At 40.6% G+C, this 25303-nt stretch overlaps 1 protein-coding gene across 5 annotated transcripts in view; it reads right to left on the bottom strand.

The window, feature by feature from the left end:
- Positions 1–25303, bottom strand: part of MBNL3 (muscleblind like splicing regulator 3) — a 109481-nt gene that overhangs the window by 79415 nt on the left and 4763 nt on the right. Inside the window, exon 1 of one of the 5 annotated variants that reach the window (XM_027608782.2) lies at positions 15721–15785. The exons of the other annotated variants lie outside the window; for them this stretch is intronic. The gene's annotated coding sequence lies outside the window, so the exon portion shown is untranslated. Of the gene's footprint in view, positions 1–15720; positions 15786–25303 lie in introns of those variants that run through there. 5 annotated transcript variants of the gene reach the window in all.

Here is a 25303-nt window from a genome sequence, read left to right as displayed (position 1 = left end):
ATGTTAGGTTTAAAATCACCCATTCAAGAAAATATGTGGCCCAGAGATCTGGCATCCAGCCGGCAGAAAGGAGGCATAAAAGCCTTTGGGCATACTAAATCCCTTCCCCAATAATAAAAATTCTGTACCAAAAAAACCAAAAAAACCCAAAAGTGTTATCCAAATCAAAGTGAAAACTTTGAAGCAAGATTTAGAAATTCTGAAACAACTGTGAAGCTATCATACTACAACAAGTTAGTGAGCACCTTCAAAAACTCCTCTCTCTGTTGCTCCTTTGTAAGCTTGCTCTATCAAAATTGGGGGCATGCCAATCATAAAGAGAAGGAAAAGTAAGGCAGAGATCCTTACATGAGGGCTTCGGGATGAGATCTGAGGAAGGACACGAAAAGAAAGCAGGGATTTGAAAACAAAACTCCAGGAAAACGCTGAAGTCAAACCAGCAAGGAAGTCTGCGCATTGAGCTAAGCACCAACACACATGGGAAGTAAGAAGATACCTATAGAGTACCAATCATTAAAAAAAAAACAAAAAACAACTCAGCTTAAATGGCCAAGCAAAAGAGGAAAAGGAGAAATGGCCCCAATATTGAGTTAAAGAGAACACTTATATTTATACTAAGGTGAACAGAATGTCCATCAAAGTTGGTGACATTCTATACTTGTACTTACCATGTTGTGTTCATCAATTTGAAATCATGTGAGTACACCTTATAGGGATGGGGCAGAAACTACAGTTAGCATTATACACTTGATATTAGCCAAAAGGCCGAGAAGCGATCTAAAGTTAGCATTATAACATCTATATCACCGAGTACTGAATGACTGAAATGATTACATTTGACCACCATATAACTTACTATATCAATGAAGGAGACAAAAATGCCTTGATTCTATTTAAAATAATAGTATAACCCCACAAAAGATGATAAAGGTACTCAGCATAAGAGAAACTCCTTCAATTCACACTAACATAAAATGGAGCTGACGTTCCCAGGGTCCGAATATGGACAGCATTATCAATTACATGTAATGCCAAACACTGTTCCACCAAAAACATTCAAACCTCAGGCACCAAAGCAGCTTTCGCATTAATAATCACTGAAAAAACACAACTTGGGTTATCGGGCTTGTCAAAAGTCAGACAAAATTCTTTTATGGACCGATAAAGATTTTGAGCATTCTAGAATTACAAGTAATCCTGAAAGATCAATCTAGCTCATTACCTTCAGGCAAATAAATGAAAGACTTTAACCCACTTAGGGTAAATGGTTCATATCCAATTACAGAATGCATATCAATAGTAGTTCTCCATAATTTCTCTTTCATAAATATATTCCCTGGGTAAACATTTATTAAGGACTAACTTGGGGCCACATACCTAGATGTCAAGGGCATAAACATGGACAAGCCAACAGCCCCTTGTGTTACGTTTTATTTTCAAAATCTCAAACAAATTTCCCAAAGATAATTTTCGTGGATGACATAATTTTAGGAAACCAGATGTTATATACCTTTCATTTTTGAAAAACTTATGTTTAGGCCCACAAGGGTTTCTGATGAATAAACCAAACCACAATATCATTAGGAACTCATCCATTCCTTGACCATGATCCTCAAGTATCTTCCCATTGTCTCTACTATCTCTTAAGCTGCAATTCTGTGTCTCCCCCAAAACATCCATGTGAGTTTTCCATACTTCAGCTGTGCCTCTTTCTCAAGGAAGGCTTCCTAAACCTTCATTGCTGGAATATTCTACCCCTATACCTTCTCTTCCTCACTGTCAGTCACTCTTGTACAGACTACAGACTACAATATGGCTTCCATCTCCAGCATTCTATTAAAACCAGCCTAGATTCAATGACTTCATTCAAGAACAACACTAATTTGAATTAAACATCGCTAGAACCGTAGGTATATTTACTATTAACTCCCCTAGTACAATACCCGACACAACTAGGTTCTCAATAAATACGAGCGGAGTTGAATATTACATAAATAACAAAGGGGGCAGTATGCATGACATAGTAGTTACCCATTAAAGATCTTGAACTGTCAGTCGTGTACAGGTAAGAGTCTGCATATTTACAAAAACTGAGTTTTGCTTTGTTTGCTTTACAAATATGTATTAAGTACTATGTAAAAGGCACTGGACCTGGTTCCTATTCTCACGGACCTGAATCATCTAGCAAATATAACTGCAATGCCACACACATACAGGTGTTTTTAAAAGATACATAATTTGTATAGATTTATGGAAAGTGCCTCCCTTAGAAAGGGAGAAATCCCATTCTTCTTTTTATTTATTTTTTTAAATTTTATTTATTTGAGAGAGAGAATGAGATAGAGAGAGCATGAGAGGGGGGAGGGTCAGAGGGAGAAGCAGACTCCCTGTTCAGCAGGGAGCCCGATGTGGGACTCGATCCCGGGACTCCAGGACCATGACCTGAGCCGAAGGCAGTCGCTTAACCAACTGAGCCACCCAGGCACCTGAAATCCCATTCTTCTAAAGCCAGCTTCTCAACTCCACCAAGGAAAAGGGACCATGGGGCTCTCCGGGCAGTGCTCAAACAGAACTCTCCACCCTGAGCCCGCTGGATCATGGCTGTGCAGCTATTTCTGTGAACTGCTTCAGGGCAGGACCTAGGCTGGTGCCTGACACTTAGTGGTGGGCTCTCAGCCCATTTGTTTTCATTGCACATACGAGGACACTAAGGCCCAAAGACCTGCATTTGAACCTCAGTCAAGATACTTAGCCTCAGCCTCTTGGTTTCCTGACAAGATTAAATCATATGGCAGATGGGAACTCCCCTGGTGTAAGGGAGGCAGATGATAAGCCCAGGTCCCAGTTAATGGCATTGTACAGTATTAGATGTGGTAGGTGGGTTGCGAGGAATTTGAAGACAACGAAAAAAATACATAAGTAAGCAAATTACAGTACTTATTTGATATTTCGGGCTTGACTTTAGCCAAAGTAAACATTTAAAGAAATCCAGTGTGGGAGAGGGCAAAGGACCTGGATGGAAAAAAAGTGAAGAGATGCCCTAGGGACAGAAAACAGAGCTGATGTAACAGCATCCTTAGAGGCTAGAGTAAAACTTGCCCAGATATTAGCAACATCAGTTAATTAAATGGGAAAAAGTTCTATATAATCCAAATAAAGGTATAGTGCTTCCAGGTGGCAAAAACAAAGAGAATAGATGATTTCCAGATCTTTAACAGTACCTTTCCCAGATCTTTAAAAAGGAAAGTTAATTTGACAATAAGTAAATAAAGTGCCATGAAAAATGGCAACCTTTCAGCAACTGGGTATTTACTTATGGGAACGAAAAAGAGAAATATTGAAATGTCCCTGCATTTTTATAAATGTAGGGAAAAACCGCACTGTGGTTGAATACAGGATTTTGGAGTCAGAAGGCCTTGCTCACAATCCTACCTCTTACCTAGTAGTTGGAAGGCCTTGGACAAACTACCTAAACCGTGTGACTTCAGTTTCCTCACCCAGAAAAAGGTACCAATAATAGCATCTATCTCATAGGGTTGTTTCCTAGATTGAAATGTGTTAATATTTATAAAGGACTTACAACGGCACTTGGCACAAAACAAGCAGTAATTAAGTGCTTCGGAAATAAATCACCTCATCGTGTTCAATATGGGAACAGGAATTTGACAAGGCTTATCCCCTTACTTTAAAATAATTATAAAAAATCGTTTAAATGTCTTGCTATATATTTACTCTGAAGCCATCAAGTTCCTTATACAAGTACTTTTAAAAATGAGGAACTCTGGAGATGAACAAGAAAAAATAAAAGCAAGAGGCTGCCTTGTTTTCTCTTTCTCTAGAAGGATCTATAGGTGAAAACTATAGAGAGTCAGAGCGAGGCACAGCGGAGGGCTGGCTGACAGCATCAGCTGGCTCACAGGATGCTGGGCTGCTTCCCTAGGTGGTGTACTCCTCTTTGCTGGGTTTCTATCACACGGCCTGGGAAACTGGGCTAGAAACATCCACATCACCATGTCAGGCTAAGATGCCCTGAGTATAACTTTTTATTACGATATCAGCAAGCAAGGGCATTGCTAACCTGTGTGCTGTGTGCATAGCACTGCATTTGGTCTTCGGGCAACATGAAATGCATATAAGACAGATTTTCTTCTCTCAAGGAGTTTATACTCTAGTTGGGGAGACAATCTCGCATCCCCAAATTCTTAGAGGTAGCATGCAAGGAAGTTCTGAATCTCCCTTGCTTTATAACCACAAACTCCTAGAACTCTAGAATGACAAGCTGTGCCTTCTTAGAAGACTCTCTCTTATCCAGAAGTGGTATTTCTTGTCCATCACAGTGACTGTGTCTATTGCTAGTGGGAGAAAGAAAGACCCACTGCAGAGTTCTAGTTTCTCTTCAACGTGCATATGAAAGTGTTCTATCTACCCATGTCTTCCGAATGCAGAGCACTACATCCATAGCAGCAGGGCCGGGAAATGTAGGACACAAAAAGGAAGAGAATGAACTTATACATTTTCATTATGTATAATGATCTGTACTTTTTATTGCTCGTTGAGTTGTTCAATCATGAACCCAAGCAAGACCTCAAGCACAGATGCATTTCCCACATTTCTGCTTTAATATGAGCCTGAGTCACAGACTCAAAATGTGAGCAGTGATGGCCTACAGGCCAATGCCCTCATTTTTCACACAAGACAACAGGACTATAAAGAATAAGGGACTCAGTCATGGTTACAAAGAGTTAGTGACACAGGCAGCACGAGAGCTCAGTTCCAATAACTAGAGTTGAATCCTTAGTTCTATACCTTGGAGACGTTTTTAAACTCAATCTCTCAATAGTGGTCCCCCTTCCTCCCTCAGTCCCTTCCTCCCTCCATTCGTGTCTGCTTAATTCTTTCTCTCTCTTTCTGTACTCTCTTCATATTTAAACTCTTAATTTCCATGGCATAAGAATACGTATGATCATAACAACTGAAGCCACTGTGTCTCAACTCAAAACCTATTCTATTTCTTTGAATGGGAAGCTGAAGTGAATGCTTTCAAATGTTCCGGAGAACTAGAGTAATGGCCCACTTTTGCAAAGCGGACTATAAAACAGCCCACAACCAGCTAGGGCAGTTAATAGATAATCTTTACTATTTGATGCAAATTAGCTTTTAAAACAATCCAAGCATCAAAGTGTCCAAAAGAAAGCAGGAGTTAGAATGAGTTATTGAAGCTGGCTGGGGTGGAAGAGAGACCACCACAGGATTTTTCAGAGACCAAAGGAAGATACAGCCACGTATCTATGTATGTATGTTATACTGCTGGAAACCAGTGTGTCTGTGCGTGTGTATGTTTGTGTGTGCATGTGTGTCTGTTATTGGGGGAAGGGATAGAATCTTAAGACTGCTGGCTAAAAAGGAGCTAAATGTGGTGAGACATTGTACTGAACATGACAAAATTCTTTCCTATATAAAGAGTGCTAAAGAACTAATACTTCACCTGAAACCTAGAGAAATCAGACTTCAGTCATTTAGGGCAATGTTCTAGCAGCACAGCAATTAACTGGGGCAGTAGAAGGGAAGTTTATAAGCAGAAAACCCACAGGAAGCCATATATAGGCATATGGCCCAGAGCTTCTTAGTACAAAGTATTTTGATTAAAAGGAAAATTTCTCCTTAAAGGAAAAACCAAAGAAAGCGCTGAGGCTATTAATAACAATTTGGTGAGAGAAAGGTGTTAATTATGCCACCTGGTGGCAGTTCCCAGAATTGCAAGCATAGTGGATTTCCCTGCCTAAGGCTATCTCTGCGAGCATAATTTAAGAAATACGTACCCCATAAAATATCTCCAAACAGCTAAAAACATGCCTTTATAATGACTGCTTTTCTCACCCTGGTGGTATTTAAAATATACACAGATTATTACAGGAGAATCAATTACATATCAATCCCTAACAATGGATAATGTTTAGAAAATGAGTGGATTTCTCGTTCATAATCAAACATAACTGTATAGATAGGAAATTTAGCAAAGTTTCAGCCATCACTGTACCTAAAAGAGGTTGGCTGAATTTTTTTAAGGGATAGGAGAAGAAGAATGTGGCATGAGATAGTGAACATAACGACTGGATGCATGAGAAGACATCGTTTTCCTCAGTTTTATGAAAAGATAAAGCAAGCACGTTGTTGTCCAAAATCGGTAGATCATATAAAACAGACTGAATTAATGAAAATACTGGGAGATTTTTTTTTTTAAATCGTGGTAACTAGAAATCACTTTTGGTGGAAATCTTTTTGATACAATCCTTTTTTTGTCTTACTAAACAACATTAAATAACCCTAATTAAATCTTTATCTCATTACTAGAGATATTATAATGCCTTAAGGCCAGGATCCCTGGACATCAATTCTTATTAAGGTTAATAGAAGCTCTTGGGGTTTGGCTTCAATATGAATTGACCTTAGGCTACGAAACAGGTTATTTTTTCTTATACTTAATCTCTGGTAAATTCATATTTTATTTCTCACAACAATTGAATGCAGATAAAAAATTCTTATTGATTATGGGTTTCAGACAGTTGAGTTCCACTTAATTACTATTTCAGTGTATTTGAGAAAATGTGTCAGCAATTCATAGTAAATGGAACAATATGATGCTCCAATAGAAGTCCAAAATTAAATATATCTTATACTGCTAGCTAAAATCAAGAAAACGTGCTCCTTACAGTTGCAAAGGTTGGTAATATAAAGAATGGAGGAATTCTCCATTTTCACATGTAGTGGAAACTAGAAATAAGAGTTAAAACCCAAGGAAAACACTAATTCCAAACCTCATTTTCTTTACCAGGTTATTCGTGTCAATAGAAAAATCAGGAAAACCATTAGTGATCAGTGGAACAGTACTGTCTCAGCTAGAGATGACATCACACAAAAAATGTCCTATTGTATTTGCTATCCAAACACACTCGTTAAGCTAAGCAGAGGTAAGGAGAACCTGCTTTAAAAAACATCTGATACACCTGAAATGACATTTTCTAAAAGTAGATGGAAGCTGAAATGATACAAGAGGATTAACCAAGCAAATGGAAAGGGAGTAATGAGGAAAAAAAGGGAACCAAAACAGTTTTAGTGCTGAGCACATAGTAGGTTTTCAAAAATATATGTTAACATAAATACAAGATTCTCATATTGAGCCTATCAAAAAGCCTCCCTTAAGTAAATTAAGTGTATATATTTGCACATAGAAAACTCTACTTAGGGCACATTTTTGTAAGGTACTCTGTATTTACTTTGTCGCAATGGTGGTAACTCTTTTAAATAAATTAGAATATCCATTGCTCATTACACTGAACGGTACAGAGCTGACCTTAACTTTTAAAGCCATGCTTCCCAGGAAAATGATGTAGCTTTTCCCGAAGCACACACAAGCAACATTCCCATTTGTATAGTGTTCTTTTCAGGAGAATGCTAACGCAGGGTAGCAGTGAACATTCGCAGCCACACGCCATCTGAAAATCCCTGCAGGATAAGCAAAGTGTGATTGTTACTTGAAAAAATTTCCACTGACAAACTGAACTTCCAAAAACATTTTAGAGTGTTCTTCATCTTTATCCTCTTAGTCTACATTGCTATTTCTAAATAATGCAGAAGTATTTTGAAGCATGTATGATATTGATGAAAGAAAAGAATTTTTCCCTCCAGATACAAATGCATATTTATGAAATTAAAAAAAAGGTGTGCATGCAAAAATTCAGTGGTGATGCCAGTTCATTTTAGGCTCTTCTTCCCCAGACTCCCTTAGACTATTATTAGGTGAGAAAATAATTCTTCAATCAGATTTCATTAAAAAAGAGAACGCAGAAGATTACTATTCTGTATTCTACACATCCCCCCCCCCCCAACTCTATGAGCTTGGAAGTGCTTTTACTGAAAGTAGCAACCTCTTTACAATCCTAGTTCTGATCCCAAAATAACTTTCTCAACACCGTAATTTCAATGATAAGTAATTCTTATTAATACTGCTGGCCCATAAAGATATTACAAAAGTCTGCAAATTCACATTGAGGTCTTATTATATTAACACCTCATTTATTGGAATTGTCAGGCAAGGAGGGGATCCATAAAAATGAGATTTCAGAAACCAAAACTTTTAAATATTAATATTTGTCTCTTTTAATCAGTCTTGGTAGGTATCTTTCTGAAATGCTTCTTCAAACTTTGTTGCCCCCTTAGAGAGAGAATAGGAAAAACAAAATTATGCTTTTTTCTAATAATTCTGGGTCATGATTAGAAACACCAGTCACATCTTGAAGGATATGTTGGGCACTTGGTTACATTTTTGTTGCTGAATCATGGGGGTGTCCAGGAAGTGTGCAGTGGAAAGGGTGTTCTGGTCAGTGTTTATGTTCCAACCAATAAGGCAGTATCCCGGTAAGTATCTTAATCTACCAAGGCATACTGTTGGACTATCACACTGTTATTTTGTGCTAGGTGCTCGCTAACCCATACCACATGTTCAGACCCCTTGACATATGCACAACGTGAAGGGATATATACTGAAGTTGATCAGCGAGAGGGAGATTTAAATTTTCCAGTGAGCCAACTGGAAACTAGTTTGGATTCCTCGGGAAAGAAGAGCCCTCCTTAAGTCTAAAATATGACCAAAAGGCATGCCAAAGATTAGGAAATGCAAGGGAACTGGTTAGTGCTGCTTCTGTTTATTTATCTTAGTAAAAGCTCTGGAGAGTTAGTCACCGAACATATGTTGATTTCTGGGGATAATTACAGTAGGTTGTAAAGGCTGTTGGTGAATTTCTAAGCCCAATCTAACTGCTTACATATTTTATGTAAGGGAATTTCTGAATAAAAATTGATAACCACCGTACATGTAAAAGTTAATTAACCCATTTACTTATTGCTACTGAGGAAGCTGGCTCGGTGGGCACAGCATCCATATGGTGCCACTTAATGACAAAGATAAAAATCTTCGTCTAAATATAATGATGAGGAAATTGTAGCAGCTTGGTCCGTAAAGTGGCTCTCCCCTGGCCCCTGGCTTGAGCTGCACTTAGTATAGGCTTCACTCCTCCGTGCCATTTTTCAGCATTTTTTCCCCCTGTGCTTAATCCTGAAAATGACTATATCATCACTGCTCTGGAAATAATAAATGTGAAACAACACAGAAAGATGAAAGGCAAACAGTAATCTCAGTGTTAATTCATTGTCACTCTAAACGACTCTGTATTTGTCAATTTGTCTTGGCAGAATTCCGGAGCACTGCCAAAAACAGTTATCAGCAGCAGAAGACTGAAACTCAACCATTAAATTCTGGTCCCCAGACAGCATCCTGCCAAAGATGTTACTGGTCGACTAAAGAAATATGCACATAAATCACAAGGCTGGCAAACAGCATGGCATCGATGCAGTCAAGAAGTGTAAATCCAACTCTGTTGTATGTTTTATTTCTTGTAGCTTCTAAGCCACACATCGAACATTCTAAAAGCACTGATCCCTTAGCATGGAATAATGTGTGAGCTATGGAGATTTTACCAAGCTGATAGGAGGTAGTCATGTAATTTATTGTCAAACTCTATGGCCATGTAACAGGAGCAGAAAGGAATGTCAAAGTCGGCCTCTCATTTTCTTTCTTTTTTTTTATTTATAAATATTTATTTTATTTTTTTTAAGATTTTATTTATTTATTTGACAGAGACAGAGACAGCGAGAGCAGGAACACAAGCAGCGGGAGTGGGAGAGGGAGAGCAGGCTTCTTGCCGAGGAGGGAGCCCGATGTGGGACTCGATCCCAGGACCCTGGGATCATGACCTGAGCCGAAGGCAGATGCTTAACGACTGAGCCACTCAGGCGCCCCTCTCATTTTCAAGTATAGAGAATTGCGAACTTACTTGGCTTTTGGTGTGAAAAGACTCAAAGGACTAGAGACTCCATGTAAGAGAAACCTTCACATCAATCTCCAATGATTTGAATGTCATTTAAAGAGGACTATGTATGATTTATGAAAAACAGAATAAAGTGTATAATTGCAGGGCGCCTGGGTGGCTCAGATGGTTGAGCGTCTGCCTCTGGCTCAGGTCATGATCCCAGGGTCCTGGGATCGAGTCCCGCATCAGGCTCCCTGCTCAGTGGGGAGCCTGCTTCTCCCTCTGCCTCTCTCTCTCTGTCTCTTATGAATAAATAAATAAAATCTTTAAAAAAAAGTGTATAATTGCAGTTGAATTGAAAATATAATAACAGCAAATGTGCACAGTGTTTACTATGTGCCTGGCACTAATCATAGCTTTTTCACATACATTAATTCATTTATTGTTCATAACAATCCTGTGAGGTAGGTACTGTTATTGTCCCCATTTTCTTTTTTTTTTTAAAGATTATATTTATTTATTTTAGAGACAGAGAGAGGGAGAGAAAGCCTGAGTAGGGGGAGGAGCAGAGGGAGATGAACAAGCAGACCCCACGCTGAGCACGGAGCCCAATGTGGGGCTCGATCTCAGGACTCTGAGATCATGACCTGAGCCAAAACCAAGAGTCGGACGCTTAGTCGGACGCTTAACCGACTGAGCCACCCAAGTGCCTCTATTGTCCCCATTTCCCAGATGAGGAAACTGAGACACAGAAAGATTAAATAACTTGATCCAGGGCCACACAGTGGATGAGTAGTGAAGCAGGGATCAAATTCAGGCATGCTCCAGAATACTTGCTGTTCATCACCACTCTGTCCTGCCTCCCGTGGGCACAAAAATGCATAAACACCACTTAAGATTTATAGGTTTAGTACTAGAGATTTGGGCACATAATGAATCGAAGTACTTTTTAAAAAACTGTAAAGTTTGGGGCGCTTGGCTGGCTCAGTCGGTAGAGCACACAGCTCTTGGTCCTGAGCTCAAGCCCCATGTTGGGTGTAGAGCTTACCAAATAAATAAATAACTGTAAAGATTATTCAAAGTTCTATGAAGATATAATTTCTAGAGGTGCCAAGCATTATCGACAACAGCTCCACTTAAGTTTTATTTACAAATGAAATCTGTAATTACATGGTATTCATAGATTTGAAGTACGCAGACATTTGAGATTAGGAAAATGCAGATTAACTTCTCTGTCTTGTTAAGAAGTGAATACCTTCTTATTGGATGGGTTCAGATGTAGGGGACAATGCCCCAGAAGGGATGTGCATATCAGACTAGTGGATGAATTAGATCCAGCACAGAATTCTACTCAGGGTTTCAGCATCCCCATCAAACATGTCTGCCCATCTCCAGCTCAACACTTGTCACATGATAATGGAACTCTTGATTAGCTGTCTGCTTGACTGTGAGCACCTCAAGGACACCTCTTATTCATCTTGTCACTGGCTCAATACCTCATGTATACTAAATTCTCAACAAACACTTGCTAAACTAATGGAAGTAGTGAGCACCTGTTGTATGCAAGACATTGCACTAGCTGGTGGGAAAACAAAGATGCAGGGTGGCACGGCAAAGTGCCCAATACATGGTGCATCAATAAGGGAGGCACCACAAAGAACAGAGATGGTGAGTGTGGGTCTTCATGTAAGAAATCAACTTTCCCCTTATGGGTGACGGAATAAGTGGGAGTCCAAAGCTGTCTCCATCCGTCGCCTCTCTTTGTTTTTATTTTTATTTTTTTGCATCTCTTAAAAAATAGATCAACAACCCCCTCAATTTAGCTATTACTTTACTTTTGAAAGTCTTTGTAGAAAAACATCTAGGTTCCTTACCTTAATATTAAAACTTATTTGAATATTTGCTCAGGGTTCTATCCTCAGCACCTAGAAACATGGCTGACTCATGGATTGTGCTCAGTAAGGGTATGCTGAACGAACAACCAATGCAGAGAAGGAAAGGAGGAAAGAAAGGAAAGAAGAAAAGAGAGAGACAGGGAAAGAAAAAAGCTACAAGTGGGATGGGAAGGAAAGTAAACAGAAAAGTCCTGGGAGGTCAAATATCAGAAAAATCAATCCAGGATTTAAAATAGGCTGTGACCGCTGCACGGATCCAGCAGAGTTTACCTTAAAAACTCCTAAACAAAAGATTCCTATAAAAATATCAGGCACCACCACTATTAAATACTAGTATATCTCACCATAATATAACTTTTAAAAGTCTGGTAACTGTTAACCGACAGTAGTGTGCACAGCAGACTTATCCCGCACAAGGGTGCTGTTAATTGAATGATGCTTTCTCCCCTCCACTTCTAAGAGGTTATGGTTCCATAACTTGGAAACTCTGCAGCTTTTGGTCATTCCAGATCTTTACTTCATTCCAGCCGCACCGTCCTTATCCAGTGCTCAGTCTTAGGTCACTAACGTATTGTAAACGAGACAGACGGCACACTCAAGTTCCCAATGAAACCTTTTTTTTTTTTTTTAAATTTCCACAATATAACCATGGAGATTTTAAGTGCAGACTGTGGAATCAGAGGGTTAAGTTCAAGTTTTGACACTGCGGTTTACTAGCAGAATGTCTTTGGGCATGCTACTAATCTCTCTGAGCGTCAGGTTCCCCGTCTGTAAAAAGGAGATAAATAACAACACTGACGTCACAGGGTTGCAATGAGGAGGAGATGAGAGGATGTGTGCAAAGTGCTTATCACAGTGCCTGGCACAGAGTAAGGAACTGTTTCCATGAGAAAGGCCTAGGCGCCTGGCTGGCTCAGTCAGTGGATCGTGTGACTCTTGGGGATGTGAGTTGGAGCCCTACGTTGGGTGTAGGGCTTACTTAAATAAACAAACAAACAAACATTTTTAAAAAGAGCACACAATTATATCATCTCTTCCTATCACTTCTTAATATTCCTTTCCCCCCCCTTTTTTTTTCTTTTCCTCCCTAGTAGATTGTTCTATAGTGAGGCCTGTTCTGTTACTAAAAACTGGTGGTGATTCATATTTAAATTTAAATAAAAAGGTATGATTGATTGATTTTAGGCCAGATATTACATGGGATGATACAACTGCAAAAGGTCCATGGCTGCTACAGATCTATAACACAACCGCAATCTACTACAGAACTCAGGTTTAAAAAGAAGTCAAAACTACAAATGAATGAATGAATGTCAAAACTGTTCTTGTGTGTGTTTGTGTGCATATGTGTCAGAGGGGAGGCATTGAGCACTATAATAAACTAATAAATACGTAGCCTGTAAATATGCTTTCCAAACCAAAAGAAGACATGATGTCTGATACATTTTATTGCCAAAGCAATTTTCCAAAGTTATAAGTATAATGATTACCTGGTCAAAGCCTGCTTTGGAGGAATGCCAGGGTTGATACACTGTAGACAGTCAATTGCAAGTCACACACAACCGGTATACCTGATTTCTCTCCAAGTATTTTTTTGCAGATTTGCTTTTTTTTTTCATATGAATTTGTATAGCTTGTCGACTGGAGTCAGATAAATTGGCCCCCTTCCCCCTTTTTGCCAACTGTTCTACACATAGAAGGCTACGGTTTTCAATTCGAATACTAGAAGAATCAAATTCTTGCCAAGAAAAGAGGCTACAGAACCCCTGAGTACATGTTCCTTTCTACTGAACACAGCTGGGGAGAAGTGGGGGCAAAAGCTGTTACCACTCACTTTTGTCTTCCTTGTTGGAATTTTCCCCACTGTAAGCTCAACAAAACAAGTTGTCATTTCTCTGGTATTTATTACAGTGTTAATCATACATACACACAAAGATAACATGGTACCGAGTTTTGAGAAGCAGGCATTTTCTCTATTATTTTCATTTTAATTATTTTCATATGAATTATTAATAATTTTAATTTTAACTTCAATGTGCAAACCTCACTGTTAAAAAAATACAATTTCGCTGTGCAAAAGGACTCTGAGACGGTATTATCACTGATGCTAATCAAACCCAAAAATGACCCATTTGCAAATTCAGGTTTTTTTAGTGAATCCAATAAGTAATTGTAATAATAATAAACCAGAGAGCAGACCCTGGAGGAGGAGCTGAGATGCCTAAGAGGTGTAGTTAATTGGTAATATGGAACAAGACCTTTGAAGAGGTATCAGACTAAATTAATTAGTTAAGAGAGGCACAGAGTTCACAACTTGATTACCAAGCTGTTTGATTCCCTCAACACAATAGCCTTAATTTAAACCAACCATATGAACTTGCCTTCCTGTGCAATCCTCCCAATTATCAAGCAAAGAGTTGAAAATTGTTGATCATGGACTGAATGAGCCCACTCATGCTATCATTTTAAGTTTGGATCTGCTGAATATTTTTACTTGAACAAAGTACAAAGACATCCTCAATAACTTAAATGTAAAACCATTCGGCTTGCTTCTCTATTTAGGATACTCTAGATATCTATTTTTTCCAGTGTCAAATGGTAAGGAAGACGTTTAAACTAGAAATCATAAACAGGAAAGTAAAAGCAAAGATTTCCCACTTGTTTTAGAAATCTATTTAACAAACATTTTTCCTAGGGAAGAGTTACTGCTGATTTTGTGCAATATCTTCTCTTGGCAGGAAGATGTTGTGCAACTATTTTGATGCATGTTGATGGAGTATTCTTAAATTCTTATCAACAAGTAGTGTTTGCCCAGTGACTTGAAATGTAGCATAAAAAACAAAAGTTGAAGTTATAAAATTATATATACGTATATACACATACACCATCACATACACATTTGTGTCTAGATATTTTGGGAGGGGGGTAGGGAATATAGCTTTAATGCAATTTAATCCTCAGAATGTGGAATTCATTTTAACCATCAAATCCCGGGCATCCCACCTAAGAAGCACCCCCCCCACACTTGTTTTTACCTGGAACATGTGGCAAAATAAACACAGACTAGGGGATGCGGGTTTAGATAATTAGTACCTTTACAATCACTTCAAAGATTTAAGTTTTTCAACATGTCGCCAAATTGGCATCATTTTCTTCTTTAGAATAAAAAACATTTTCAGAACCTCGAAGCAACAACCCTTTCTCTTGGACGAGAATCAACATCAACCCAGACATTAAGTACAAGGCTTATGTTCAAGATATTTTGTACCGATATCCATCAGCTGCTGAGAAAGGAAGAATAAAATATGTTCTAAAAGGGAAAACGGGGAGGGTGGCTACAGTAAGGAGAACTGAACCTGGACCCGAGGCTTATTTTTTGAATTACACGGTGAAAGAGAAAATCCACGAAAACCGGAAGTTGCCCGACGCAACACAGGGCAGGTGCTGCCCGTGTTGAAATTTCCAACTTTATGAAGGACTGACACGGGATCCTAGTCTAAAGGGAAATCACAGAGGAAAAGCACATCCTTGGCAGTTATATTCCAATCTTCGTTATTCTTTACAGCTTTCCCCACTTGACTTTCATTTTCCTGGAGCCCAACCCATAGAAAGATGTCAGTCACATGTGCACGAATTCAGTAGCCCCAAGAGGTCTCGAAAGCCATTTATCTATTCTTTTGGCCGAAATCCAGTCTTTGTTTTGTTCCAACCTATCTCACTTCTTTTTGTGACAAGCTCAACCCTATACCTTAAGGGCAAAAAGAATAAACGCGAGAGTTCCTCACGGTTTCCTTAATCCGGCGGCACGAGCACTACTAGGGCATAAGAACGCAGACGCTGCGCAAGCGGTGGAGCCACGCTATACGTTATCTGGCCATTTACAGACACTTCTTACGTTCAAATTCTGCTTCACCTCCGCCTCCCTGCCAGCCAGTGAGCGTGATCTAAGTCACTCCTACCTTAAACGCACAACAGCACCGTTTTCTTCCCTTAATCAAAGAGATTCCAACTCCTCCTCGTCCTCCTCCCCCTCCTCCGTTCCCCTTAGGCCGCTCAGAGAGGTGAGAGGTGAGAGGTGAGAGGTGAGGGGTGAGGGGCGAAGGGTGAGGGGCGAGAGGTGAGGGGTGAGAGGCGAGAGACGGACTCCCATGGCTGCTCTGTTATTTTCTCTGCCTTCTGGACAAGTTCAATCCCACTTGGTGCTAGGGTTTTCTACACGCTGTTTCACTCGACAGTCATTGTCCTGACTCCTTAACTCTTCATCCACGGACATTTCCTATCCGACTGCAGCACCAGCCACCAGATAGCAAAACCAGGTTTTGTGTTCTATGGGGATGAATGAGAGATCATGTTGGCTTCACTTCCCAGGAGACAAATGCCTTCGCTGATGGAAGAGGCTGCCTGCCCATAGGACATGAGTTGGTCCCCGAGTAGATGAAGAGAACGGGACCAGACAAAGAAGAAATTATGGTGTGTTGGGGGAGGGGCGTGGCATTGAAAAGTGAGCAAAGAATTGGAAGATGCCGTTTTTAGCCTGGTAACTATTAGATGCCAAGGAGAGTCCTTGCCCTGATAGAACCAGTGGTAGGTATTTCAGAGCTAAAGGAAACTGCGTCATAACCAAAAGAAACCACCTAGCAGAGCATCTGGCATACAGTAATTGTTCGATAAATGTCAGTTGACTCTAAATAAACACCTATTATAGGACGTTTTTATTGGGTGAGAAAATGGGGGTTCAAATTTTATTCCTATATATAAACTCCTGCCTACGGATATTAAGATTGATTTAAAAGTCTAAGACATTCCTGGAGGTGAAGGTGGTAGTAAAAGCTGCCACTCAAGAACGCCAAGAGCCCGTGTCACCCTGTCTGGGCTCACCAGCATGAAGACGTGTCCAGGGAAGTCACAGGCCCCTGACATCTCACCTGGTGACCCTCTCTGCCGCCATTCCCACCGAGCAAATCAGAAAGGGACCCTTAGCGCCACAAAAGAAAGCAATGGTTGTTGCTTTTATTTTCTGACTTCCTATTTCCCAAGTCTGCTCTGCTTTAGGAAGCTAAAGCAGGCCGTCTCAGAAGTTTGGATGTGTATGTACTTCACAATATTCCCTTTATGGGAACCCAAGGAGACCCAGCTGATTTTCGCTTAAAAACAAACCGACCTCTCGTTTCCAGAGGGGTTGGTTTGGTTTTAATTGTTAACTACCATGAGGAACAATAGGAGCCGGGGCTCCTGTCCTCGAGCTGAGATGATCAGGCTTTTGCTTTCCTTCTGCCTGATCGCGGCAGGCTTCCTGCAAAGTGCTAATGGATGCAGTGCTTCAGACCAAGGGGTTTTCCTCATGGAGAAGCCAACGGCAATATCAACGTCTTCCTTTTCGTCTGGCCAGTAGGGTTCCACAAAAATGAGGACTATGGGATAAGGGATTATCCCAGTAAAAGACTGGCAAATCTTGGGGCGCCTCGGTGGCTCAGTCGGCTAAGCGTCTGCCTTCGGCTCATGTCATGATCCTGGGGTCCTCGGATGGAGCCCCGCATCGGGTTCCCTGCTCGGCGGGGAGCCTGCTTCTCCCTCTCCCTCTGCCCCTCCCCCTGCTTGTGCGTGTTCTCTCGCTCGCTCTCTAATAAATAAAATCTTAAAAAGAAAAGACTAGCAAATCTAGCATTTCTCTCTTCCTTTTCACCTTCCCTTTTCGTTCTAGAAGTCTGTTTGCCCTCATTGCCTTCTGAGGGAAATTTTTGTTCACAATAAACGAAAGGGACTCGCCTGTTGAAGGTCTTGAGTCCTGTGTCTGCCTCAAAGTTTTAAATGTAATTTGGCAGATGTGTCAGGCGAGGGATCATATTTCACAGACACACCAAGAAACGGGAGAATGCCATGTGAAGGGAACGAGAGCTTGGGGTTTAGTAGGCTTTAGCATACCTTCTTACATAGCTTTTTCTTATCACTAATCATTTGCTGAGTATTCCATAACCCCAAACCCAGGAGGCTAAAGTGAAAAAAAGAAAAAAAAAAAAGGAGCTGACACCCCAAACCAATGACTAATTTTGTTTGCCTAAGACACACAACCAACCATATGCTTACTGCAGCTGGAAATCCTGACTAACTCACGCTCTAAATGCCCACACCTTATCACACCTACTCTATGTTACTCTGTAAATGTTGTTTATGGTGCATTCGATGCTGTAAGCAAAGTTATCCTCCGGCCTAAAAACACACATAGTGGTGCTTTCTAAAGAGCTTTAATGAACAGAATGGGAAACCGCTAAAAGCTGTCACTCCCAGGATCTGGAAATGTTTGCAGGTTCACCCATCAGCGTGTTTGTTTTGTTCATCATCAATACAGTAATGTATGTAACCAGGGTTTTTGGTGGGTTTTTTGGGGGGGGTGATGGAGTAACACTTTATCGTTGTGCTTAATTTGTTTTACATCTCATTTCATCAACTGATTGCTAATTACACAACCATTAGCTGTGTAAGTCTTTTTCTATTCTTAAGTTTGAAATGGGGTGTATCTGAAGGGGGAGAGGAGAACTCATTTACAGTGACAGAATTTAGTTACCAACTCATTAGAACTGAGATTGTATTTTATTTTCAGAGAGGCAACTTAAGTTTAACATTTAAATGTCTATGATGAAAAGCCTAATTTCACTTCAAATTCTCAGAGTTGAGAAAGCAGCACTAAGATTTAGTGACCCTGGGAGGCAACTGAGGGCGGGGGGTGGGGGGGTGAGGGGCGAAGACAAGATCCTTAGGGTCCAACTGGAGATGCCAAGTGTCCCAGAAGGCAGTATTTTCCTCCCCTCTAACAATTATTTAAGTCAAAGGAATATGCAAAAATTGTCCAGGCTTCTAAGGATGTTTCCAGTCTCTCAACAGATCACACTCAGTACTTCCTGTGAGTAAATCTTTTTCTTTTCTACTACTGGGCTTAATTCTCATTAGTATAAAATAGTAACAAGAAAGGCTATGTGGCTGTTGTCTTCTCTATTTGTATAATCATTCGCATCAATATCCTAGGTATATTTAACAGACGCTCGACTTCTGCCTCCCGTCCACAATTTTCAAATTCATTTAATGTGTGCCTTTGTTCTCTGCAGAAAAAACAACCATGCTCAGGTTTTCTTCCCAATGTGTGGTAAATGTGTACATTGATATTTGTTTAAAAATCAGCTTTCTTCTTGCAAATATGTTCTCTCTGGATAGGACCATTTTTGATTTCTAAAAAATCAAAAGCAATTTTTAAACGCTTTTAATTTACATTTAACTCTTCCTAAAATAAGGTGGGCTTTTCCTACATTTAAATTTTCTTGACGATTCTTTTCCTGTTAGAAGCAACTCAGGCCCAACTATCCCAAGATTTTTAGGGTGTTTTTTTCTTTTTTCGAAGATGTCCTTTTTTTTTTTTGCCTTGGGTTCCTAGCTAGCCCTCTTTTCTGTGTCTCATGTTTTAGCAATACCACTTGGTGAATACCTAATACTTACACAAAGTGCATCTCCTCAGGATTACAAAATACCATAGACATTAAACCCTATAGCATTCTGATAGCAATATGGCTCACTTCTCAGTTTGAAAAACACATGACTGTCAAGGTATTGAATTAACCTTGGTCAGTATGTCAGCACCCTAGCCCCCAGCATCCCTTGACCACCTTTCCCTCAAAAACAGACGACAAAACATTTCTGATCGAGTTAGAAGTAACATCCACCAAAGCACTAACTTTTCAACCTTTTTGCCAGCAACAAATAGTAAGAAACACATTTCACATCCTAAGTACATATGTGTCTAGATCTGAAAAATTCTCACCAAAAATATCTGACCTTCCTACATGATATGTTCTGATAAATTTCTTACTACTTTATTCAATTTTGTTTAAAAAAGTGCTAGTCACAACCTACTAAATGGATTTCATCATGCGTTAATGAGTTATTGCCTACCACTTAAAAACTACAATGATAGAATAGACTTTTCCCATACCACAAGGTAACGTTGGCTCCATATATAGTAGAGTAAATCTTCATTACCTTTGACGCCACTAGTACAGACTGTGATAGTTACCTGAGCCAGCTTAAAATAGATTTTTGAATAACCTACGAAGAGTCTGCTAAACAAAATAATAATGTCAAGATGGAAGAGGTATGTAACCTCTTAGAACAAGATACTTCTAACATTTTTTGAATCATTATTTAAATGCAGCTGTGCTAATTATAAATGAGTGTTAATTTTCAGGCCAGTAGAACATCTACTTAGGAAAACCTTGTTTATTCTTACTCCAAAACATTTTGTAAACCAGAATATTGTCTTTAACCTGAGCTCGCAAAATTTTAGTGTATCTTAACATTCGAACTCGAGAATGTTCAAAAAATAAAAATCACGTTTTTTTAAAAAAAATATATTTTGTAGTTCATCCAGTCACTCTGTTTATAAATCTCCTCGAGGTCTCATCTAATAGCAACAACGGTAACGGGTATACAGTTCATTTGTAGAGTGTTTTAAACTTCAGAAAACTCTTTTATTTTGTGAACTGGTAATGACCAGAAATCCTTGGATTACTGGATATTTAAAAAAACATATAATGACATTCGCCAGACCCAAAAATGAAACTTAATATTTGGTTTGTTGTGCATGTGACAGATTACCCAATCCCATGAAGAAAGCCAGGTGTCTGGCCTGTAATGATCGCCCGTATTTTAGAGGTCTAGCCCACCCCTTGCACTCCCCAGCCCACAATGTGGAAGATATGAAAGAAATTAAAATTTCAAGGTAAAGGATCAAGCTATGTTCAGAAGTGGGGGTGTCACACAACCTCCCTTGTGTGGCGGTATCTACTAAAGAACTGGGAACAGATGTTTATCTTTCATGTACATTTAACATTTTGGCAAATTGAAGGCTTAGGAAGCTAAGGGAGTGAAGGACGGGCCAGGAAGTCCGGAATTCCTGGATGTGAACCTAATCTCGGTCCGACTCTGTTTTTGCTCTAAATCAATGCCAAACTCTTCACACCTCAGCTGCTTTATAGCAGGCAAGAATTATACTGGGGACAAAACTGTTTCCTGGGAATGTCTTAGGTTAAACGGTTAATATTACAGCCCTCGCCCTCAAAGGTACTTCCACAAAAGGCAAAGTGCTCCTCGTGTACCTTATTTACCTTCATTATATCAGGGAATCAAAATGGAATATTGGTGTCCTGTGAAACTGACCTTGAAAAGAATCATGCCTTCTATCCCCAAGCTCACGTCCACTTCAGCAACCATCAGTTATTCAACCAATTAGGGAAGTCAATCACGGGATCTTACAGGTTTTCAAGGTAGCTATAACACCTGTGAGTCGAGCATTTTCCCACAGTTAATTAATACTTGGGCCAGTTCAGGGCCCTCCTCCTTATGTGTCCCTTCTCCACCGTGTCATCAACCCAAAGGAAATGCCCTACCCACCCGGGTCTTGATTTGGCAACCTGTGGGCCAGCTCGTTCGTTCCTGTCCTGAAAAGCAGCTCCGTTTCCCATACCACGAGGCCCCGCATCCACATGCGGCTCTGGGCTCCTCAAAAGGCAGAATGTGATTTCACTTTCTCCTCACTACCTCCTGATAAAAGAGCCCTGGTCCCTTCGTGGCATTTAATGAATGGTTCTCTCCTCCTGGATTTGGACTTTTGGCCTTTCCAACCGGTCATTAACTGGCAGGAAATGCCCTCCTCGGCAATCACTATTGTGTAAATAGAGCTATAAACTTTCGAAGGCCCCGTGCAGTCCCAGACCCTAAAGCTGCACATGTGTGTGTATGTGTGGGGGGAGAACTCTTGATTATAAAATCACTGCCTTCCAAATTAAATGCAAACCACATGATACAGTCCATAAAATATACAAAACACGCAGTCCAGTGACAGATTTATTGTGGCCTTACAGAATAAAGCAAAAAAAAAAAAAAGAAAAAAGAAAGAAAGAAAGAAAAAATCTATATGGAAAACACTGCTACTTTTGACCCAAAGCGCCCCCAAACAGGAAGCTGAAAGCATATCAGCCAGCTGTGGCCTCACGAAGTCACGGAGACCAGGGCGCAACCAGCATTTCCTGTCACTGCTTGTCACCGTTTCTGAGTGCCTCTGAACTGTTTTCTTCGATGGCTAAAAATACGGAAATTTGTTTGGGGATAGATGGAAGGCCAGGAGTAGGCTTGACAGTGAAAAAAAACGTGACTTTTACCCACTCCCCCCACCAAAAAGATTTACCTAGCACAGGTCACAAGACCAGTCGCTTGAACGCGTGCATTTTAAGGACTACAGGAACGGACCACATTAGTAAAATAAGCCTTTGGAACCGGACATTAGCTAGCCTCGTTGTTTCCTGTTCATTTAGGATCAATTTCCAGAAGCACTATTTTATTAGTAAGGGAGAGGACTGCAGACTCCAGCGTCCCAGAGAGGAGGAACTCACTCCTTAGAGTTGGTTCCTCTGCCCTGGCTCGCTCTCTCCCCATCCCACAACGTGACTTCAAAGTATGAACGTGGATGAGAGCTTTTCAAGGGGATCATATTTTAGATCCTTTTATTACTATGATCATCATCACACTCTTTGCCACACGTGGAGGTATTCTTGTCTTTTTCCAAGCAGTGTGAAATGCCAAACCCTATGCCACATTGTTCCGGCCTGTCAGCTTCTCAATACAGAGGAGCTTTGGAAAGGGAAGTTTTAGCCAGAAAGTAAAAGCATTGGGCCCTCCTATTGTCACTACCCTGAGGCTCTCAGCATATGTACAAATGAGTCTCCTCAGCCAAACCAGGTTTCTCTCTCTGAGAAAGTGGATTCATAGGAGTTGCCTAGGCAAAAGTCAGTGCCCCCCCACCCCAAACCTAAGGTCTTTCTCAAAAAGGCCCTCTCCTGGGGGTTGCCTGTCAATCAGAGCCCAGACCCTGGCTCTCAGGAAGCTAGCAGCGCGCTTACTGACTGTGGCCTCTGTGTCCACCTGAGGCCACTGCCACGGGCATTCATGAAACAGATCAGGTTACTTGGCACCTGACCTTCCCTGTCCCCCACCCTGCGTTTTCTGTATTAAGAAATTAATACTAATTAATTAATACTAATTAATTCATCTAAAAAATTAAGACTAAGCCCTTAGACCTAAAATGTCACCTTATCATGTGTACAATTTTTCCACTTCATACTTGTGGGTGAGCTAAGAAGGTCTTTCTTCGTGCTATCCAATTACTTAGGAAAAATGCTCACATAAACGAGTTGCGAGTTTAAATTGTTCTCAAAATCACTTCGGAAAATACACGCCTCTTCTTTGGGATCCTCATCCATCACAGACAGCAAGCATTTTGACAACCATCACTGTGCCTGTTAACAAAACAGCACCCACAACTGGACCATCTCTTGAACGCCAGCTTTTCGGAGGGCAAAGGCAACCTCCACTGTGCCATGGGTCTTGTTGAATGTGTCTCCATACATTTTTAACAACTCAGAAAAAGTGTTATATGGTACCTGAATCTAATCGTAATAAAGCAGCCACCTTAACGCCATGTGACCACCTCACTATCTCGGTTTGTAAAGCACAAAACAGAAATTATACTAAGGGAAATAGACCCAAGCTAATATTATACACAGTGCTTTTGTTTTGCATTGTTTTTTTTTTTTCCCCTCATGAAGGTTGAAGACTGCAGGACAAAAGGGGAAATGCAAGCTCTCTGGTTCTTTTACTCACTTTTTTTTTTTTGCTAACAGGCCACCGGCTCCCCCCCCCAAAAAAAACCCTTACCCCCTTGTTTGGTCTCTTCAGACTGCCATTCAAGGGGAGAGTGCAAAGGCTGTACCTAAAGGCTGATGGTCCTCCGGGCACAAAAGATGATTGTGGGAGATCTGAAACGGGAGCTCTTGCCTCTTGTACCATGTGGACCGTGCTTTTTGGATCCAGTAAAAAAGAGGCGCTGTTCATACCTGTATCTTGGTAAATAAAAACCTATGTAAATTCAACCTCCAAATGGGCAGTGTTTAACTGCAAATGAGACAGCTCCCAGTGTCCTTTGGTTTTTGTCTGTGACTTCATCACTTTCTAAACCACGCATGGCACAAGGCGTCCGAGTCCCAGTATTTCTCACTGTGGTCTTTTTTTTTTTTTTTTTTTTTAAATCTGGTGCAACGGTTTGGAGAGCTGTTTCTACAGAACTTCTCGCTGAAGACAGATTTCCCTGGGATGGGAGGCGGGTACAGTAAAGGCAACCGCAGGTGACAGAGAACCCAACAGCTGGCTTGCAGGCCGCTCCTGGAGGACTCAGCCCAAAGGCTGCCACTGCAGGCTCTGCCCTGAACCCGTTCCAGTTGCTTCTGTGGCCGCCAGAGGACACTCAACCTAGGCTTCGACCTGCTTGTTGCTGTTGTTACTGATGTGGGGGGACCCTAAAGATAGAGACACTGCTACCTGAAATCCCAGGAAAGGTGTTCATAAAATCTAAGGACAAGTTAGAAAGACTAAGCCACACTTTCGTCTATTTAACAAACTTTTACGGAGAGCCTACTACGTGCCAGGCACTGAGGATGGGAGGTCGGAAGACCCAGCCACCTGCCTAATGAGTGACCTGGACATTCAGGGACCCCTGAATAAGCCCAAAGAAATGTTTCTCAAACTTCCGCACTAAGTACAGGGGATGCCAGGAAGCTCAGGATGCAAAGAATCCCATGAGGACAATCTGGAGGCAATTTGAATGATCCAAAATGGAAAAGAAGATCCAGCAAACTGCCAGGCTCTAGGACGCTCCCGTGGCCTCAGGAGATCAAATGGCCTGTCAGAAGTTTCTAGCGCCAACCCCCTGCATTTCTGTCCAGACTGCCTTTCTCAATTGGAGGCCCTTTCTTCCTGGGCCCTTTGAGTTCACCCACTGTGCAGGCATAAAAGAAACTCCTGCCTAAAATGGGAAACAAATCACTCCTACTCATAAGCCAACTTAGCACTCATGGAAGTGGGCCTTGAGAGTGGACATAGTATTTAACAAGCGTGCCTAATTGATTCCTAAATCTCTAACCAGGCTCCTTTCTTCCCCTTCACACTTTGTTCTCACGGCTGTTATCGAGTTCTGGGATGACTATGCTTGAGTTTCTTGAAAAGCATCATGAACATACAGAGGGAGAATATCTATCTAACTATCTATCTATCTATCTATGTGTGTGTCATATACATATGCATGTGAATATACATGTGGATATATATTATATTCATACATACATATATCACACACACACACACACACGTGCATTTAAATCAAGCTTCCTTTCATTCTTCCTTCCTCTTGAGTATCCTTTTTCCAAAAGTTAACTGCCTGGAACTGAATAGGTATTTTCCCATAATCTGCCAGGCAGAAATCAATGCGTAGCTGTATAAATTGTTCTAAAGTGACAACTAATTTGTGTAGGCACACACGTGTGTGCTTCTGTGGATGTGCCCAGAGCACTTGAGAATACCTTTATTTCTTACCTAAAAATAAGGTCCCTCTTCCCAGACTGCATTATGCTTTCCATCAATCTTTTTAAAAAACACTGTCACTCCATTTAA

The sequence above is a fragment of the Zalophus californianus genome, chromosome X (genome assembly GCF_009762305.2).
Source record: "Zalophus californianus isolate mZalCal1 chromosome X, mZalCal1.pri.v2, whole genome shotgun sequence".
Classification (NCBI taxonomy): domain Eukaryota; kingdom Metazoa; phylum Chordata; class Mammalia; order Carnivora; family Otariidae; genus Zalophus; species Zalophus californianus.
This window is presented reverse-complemented; position numbering and strand designations above follow the sequence as displayed.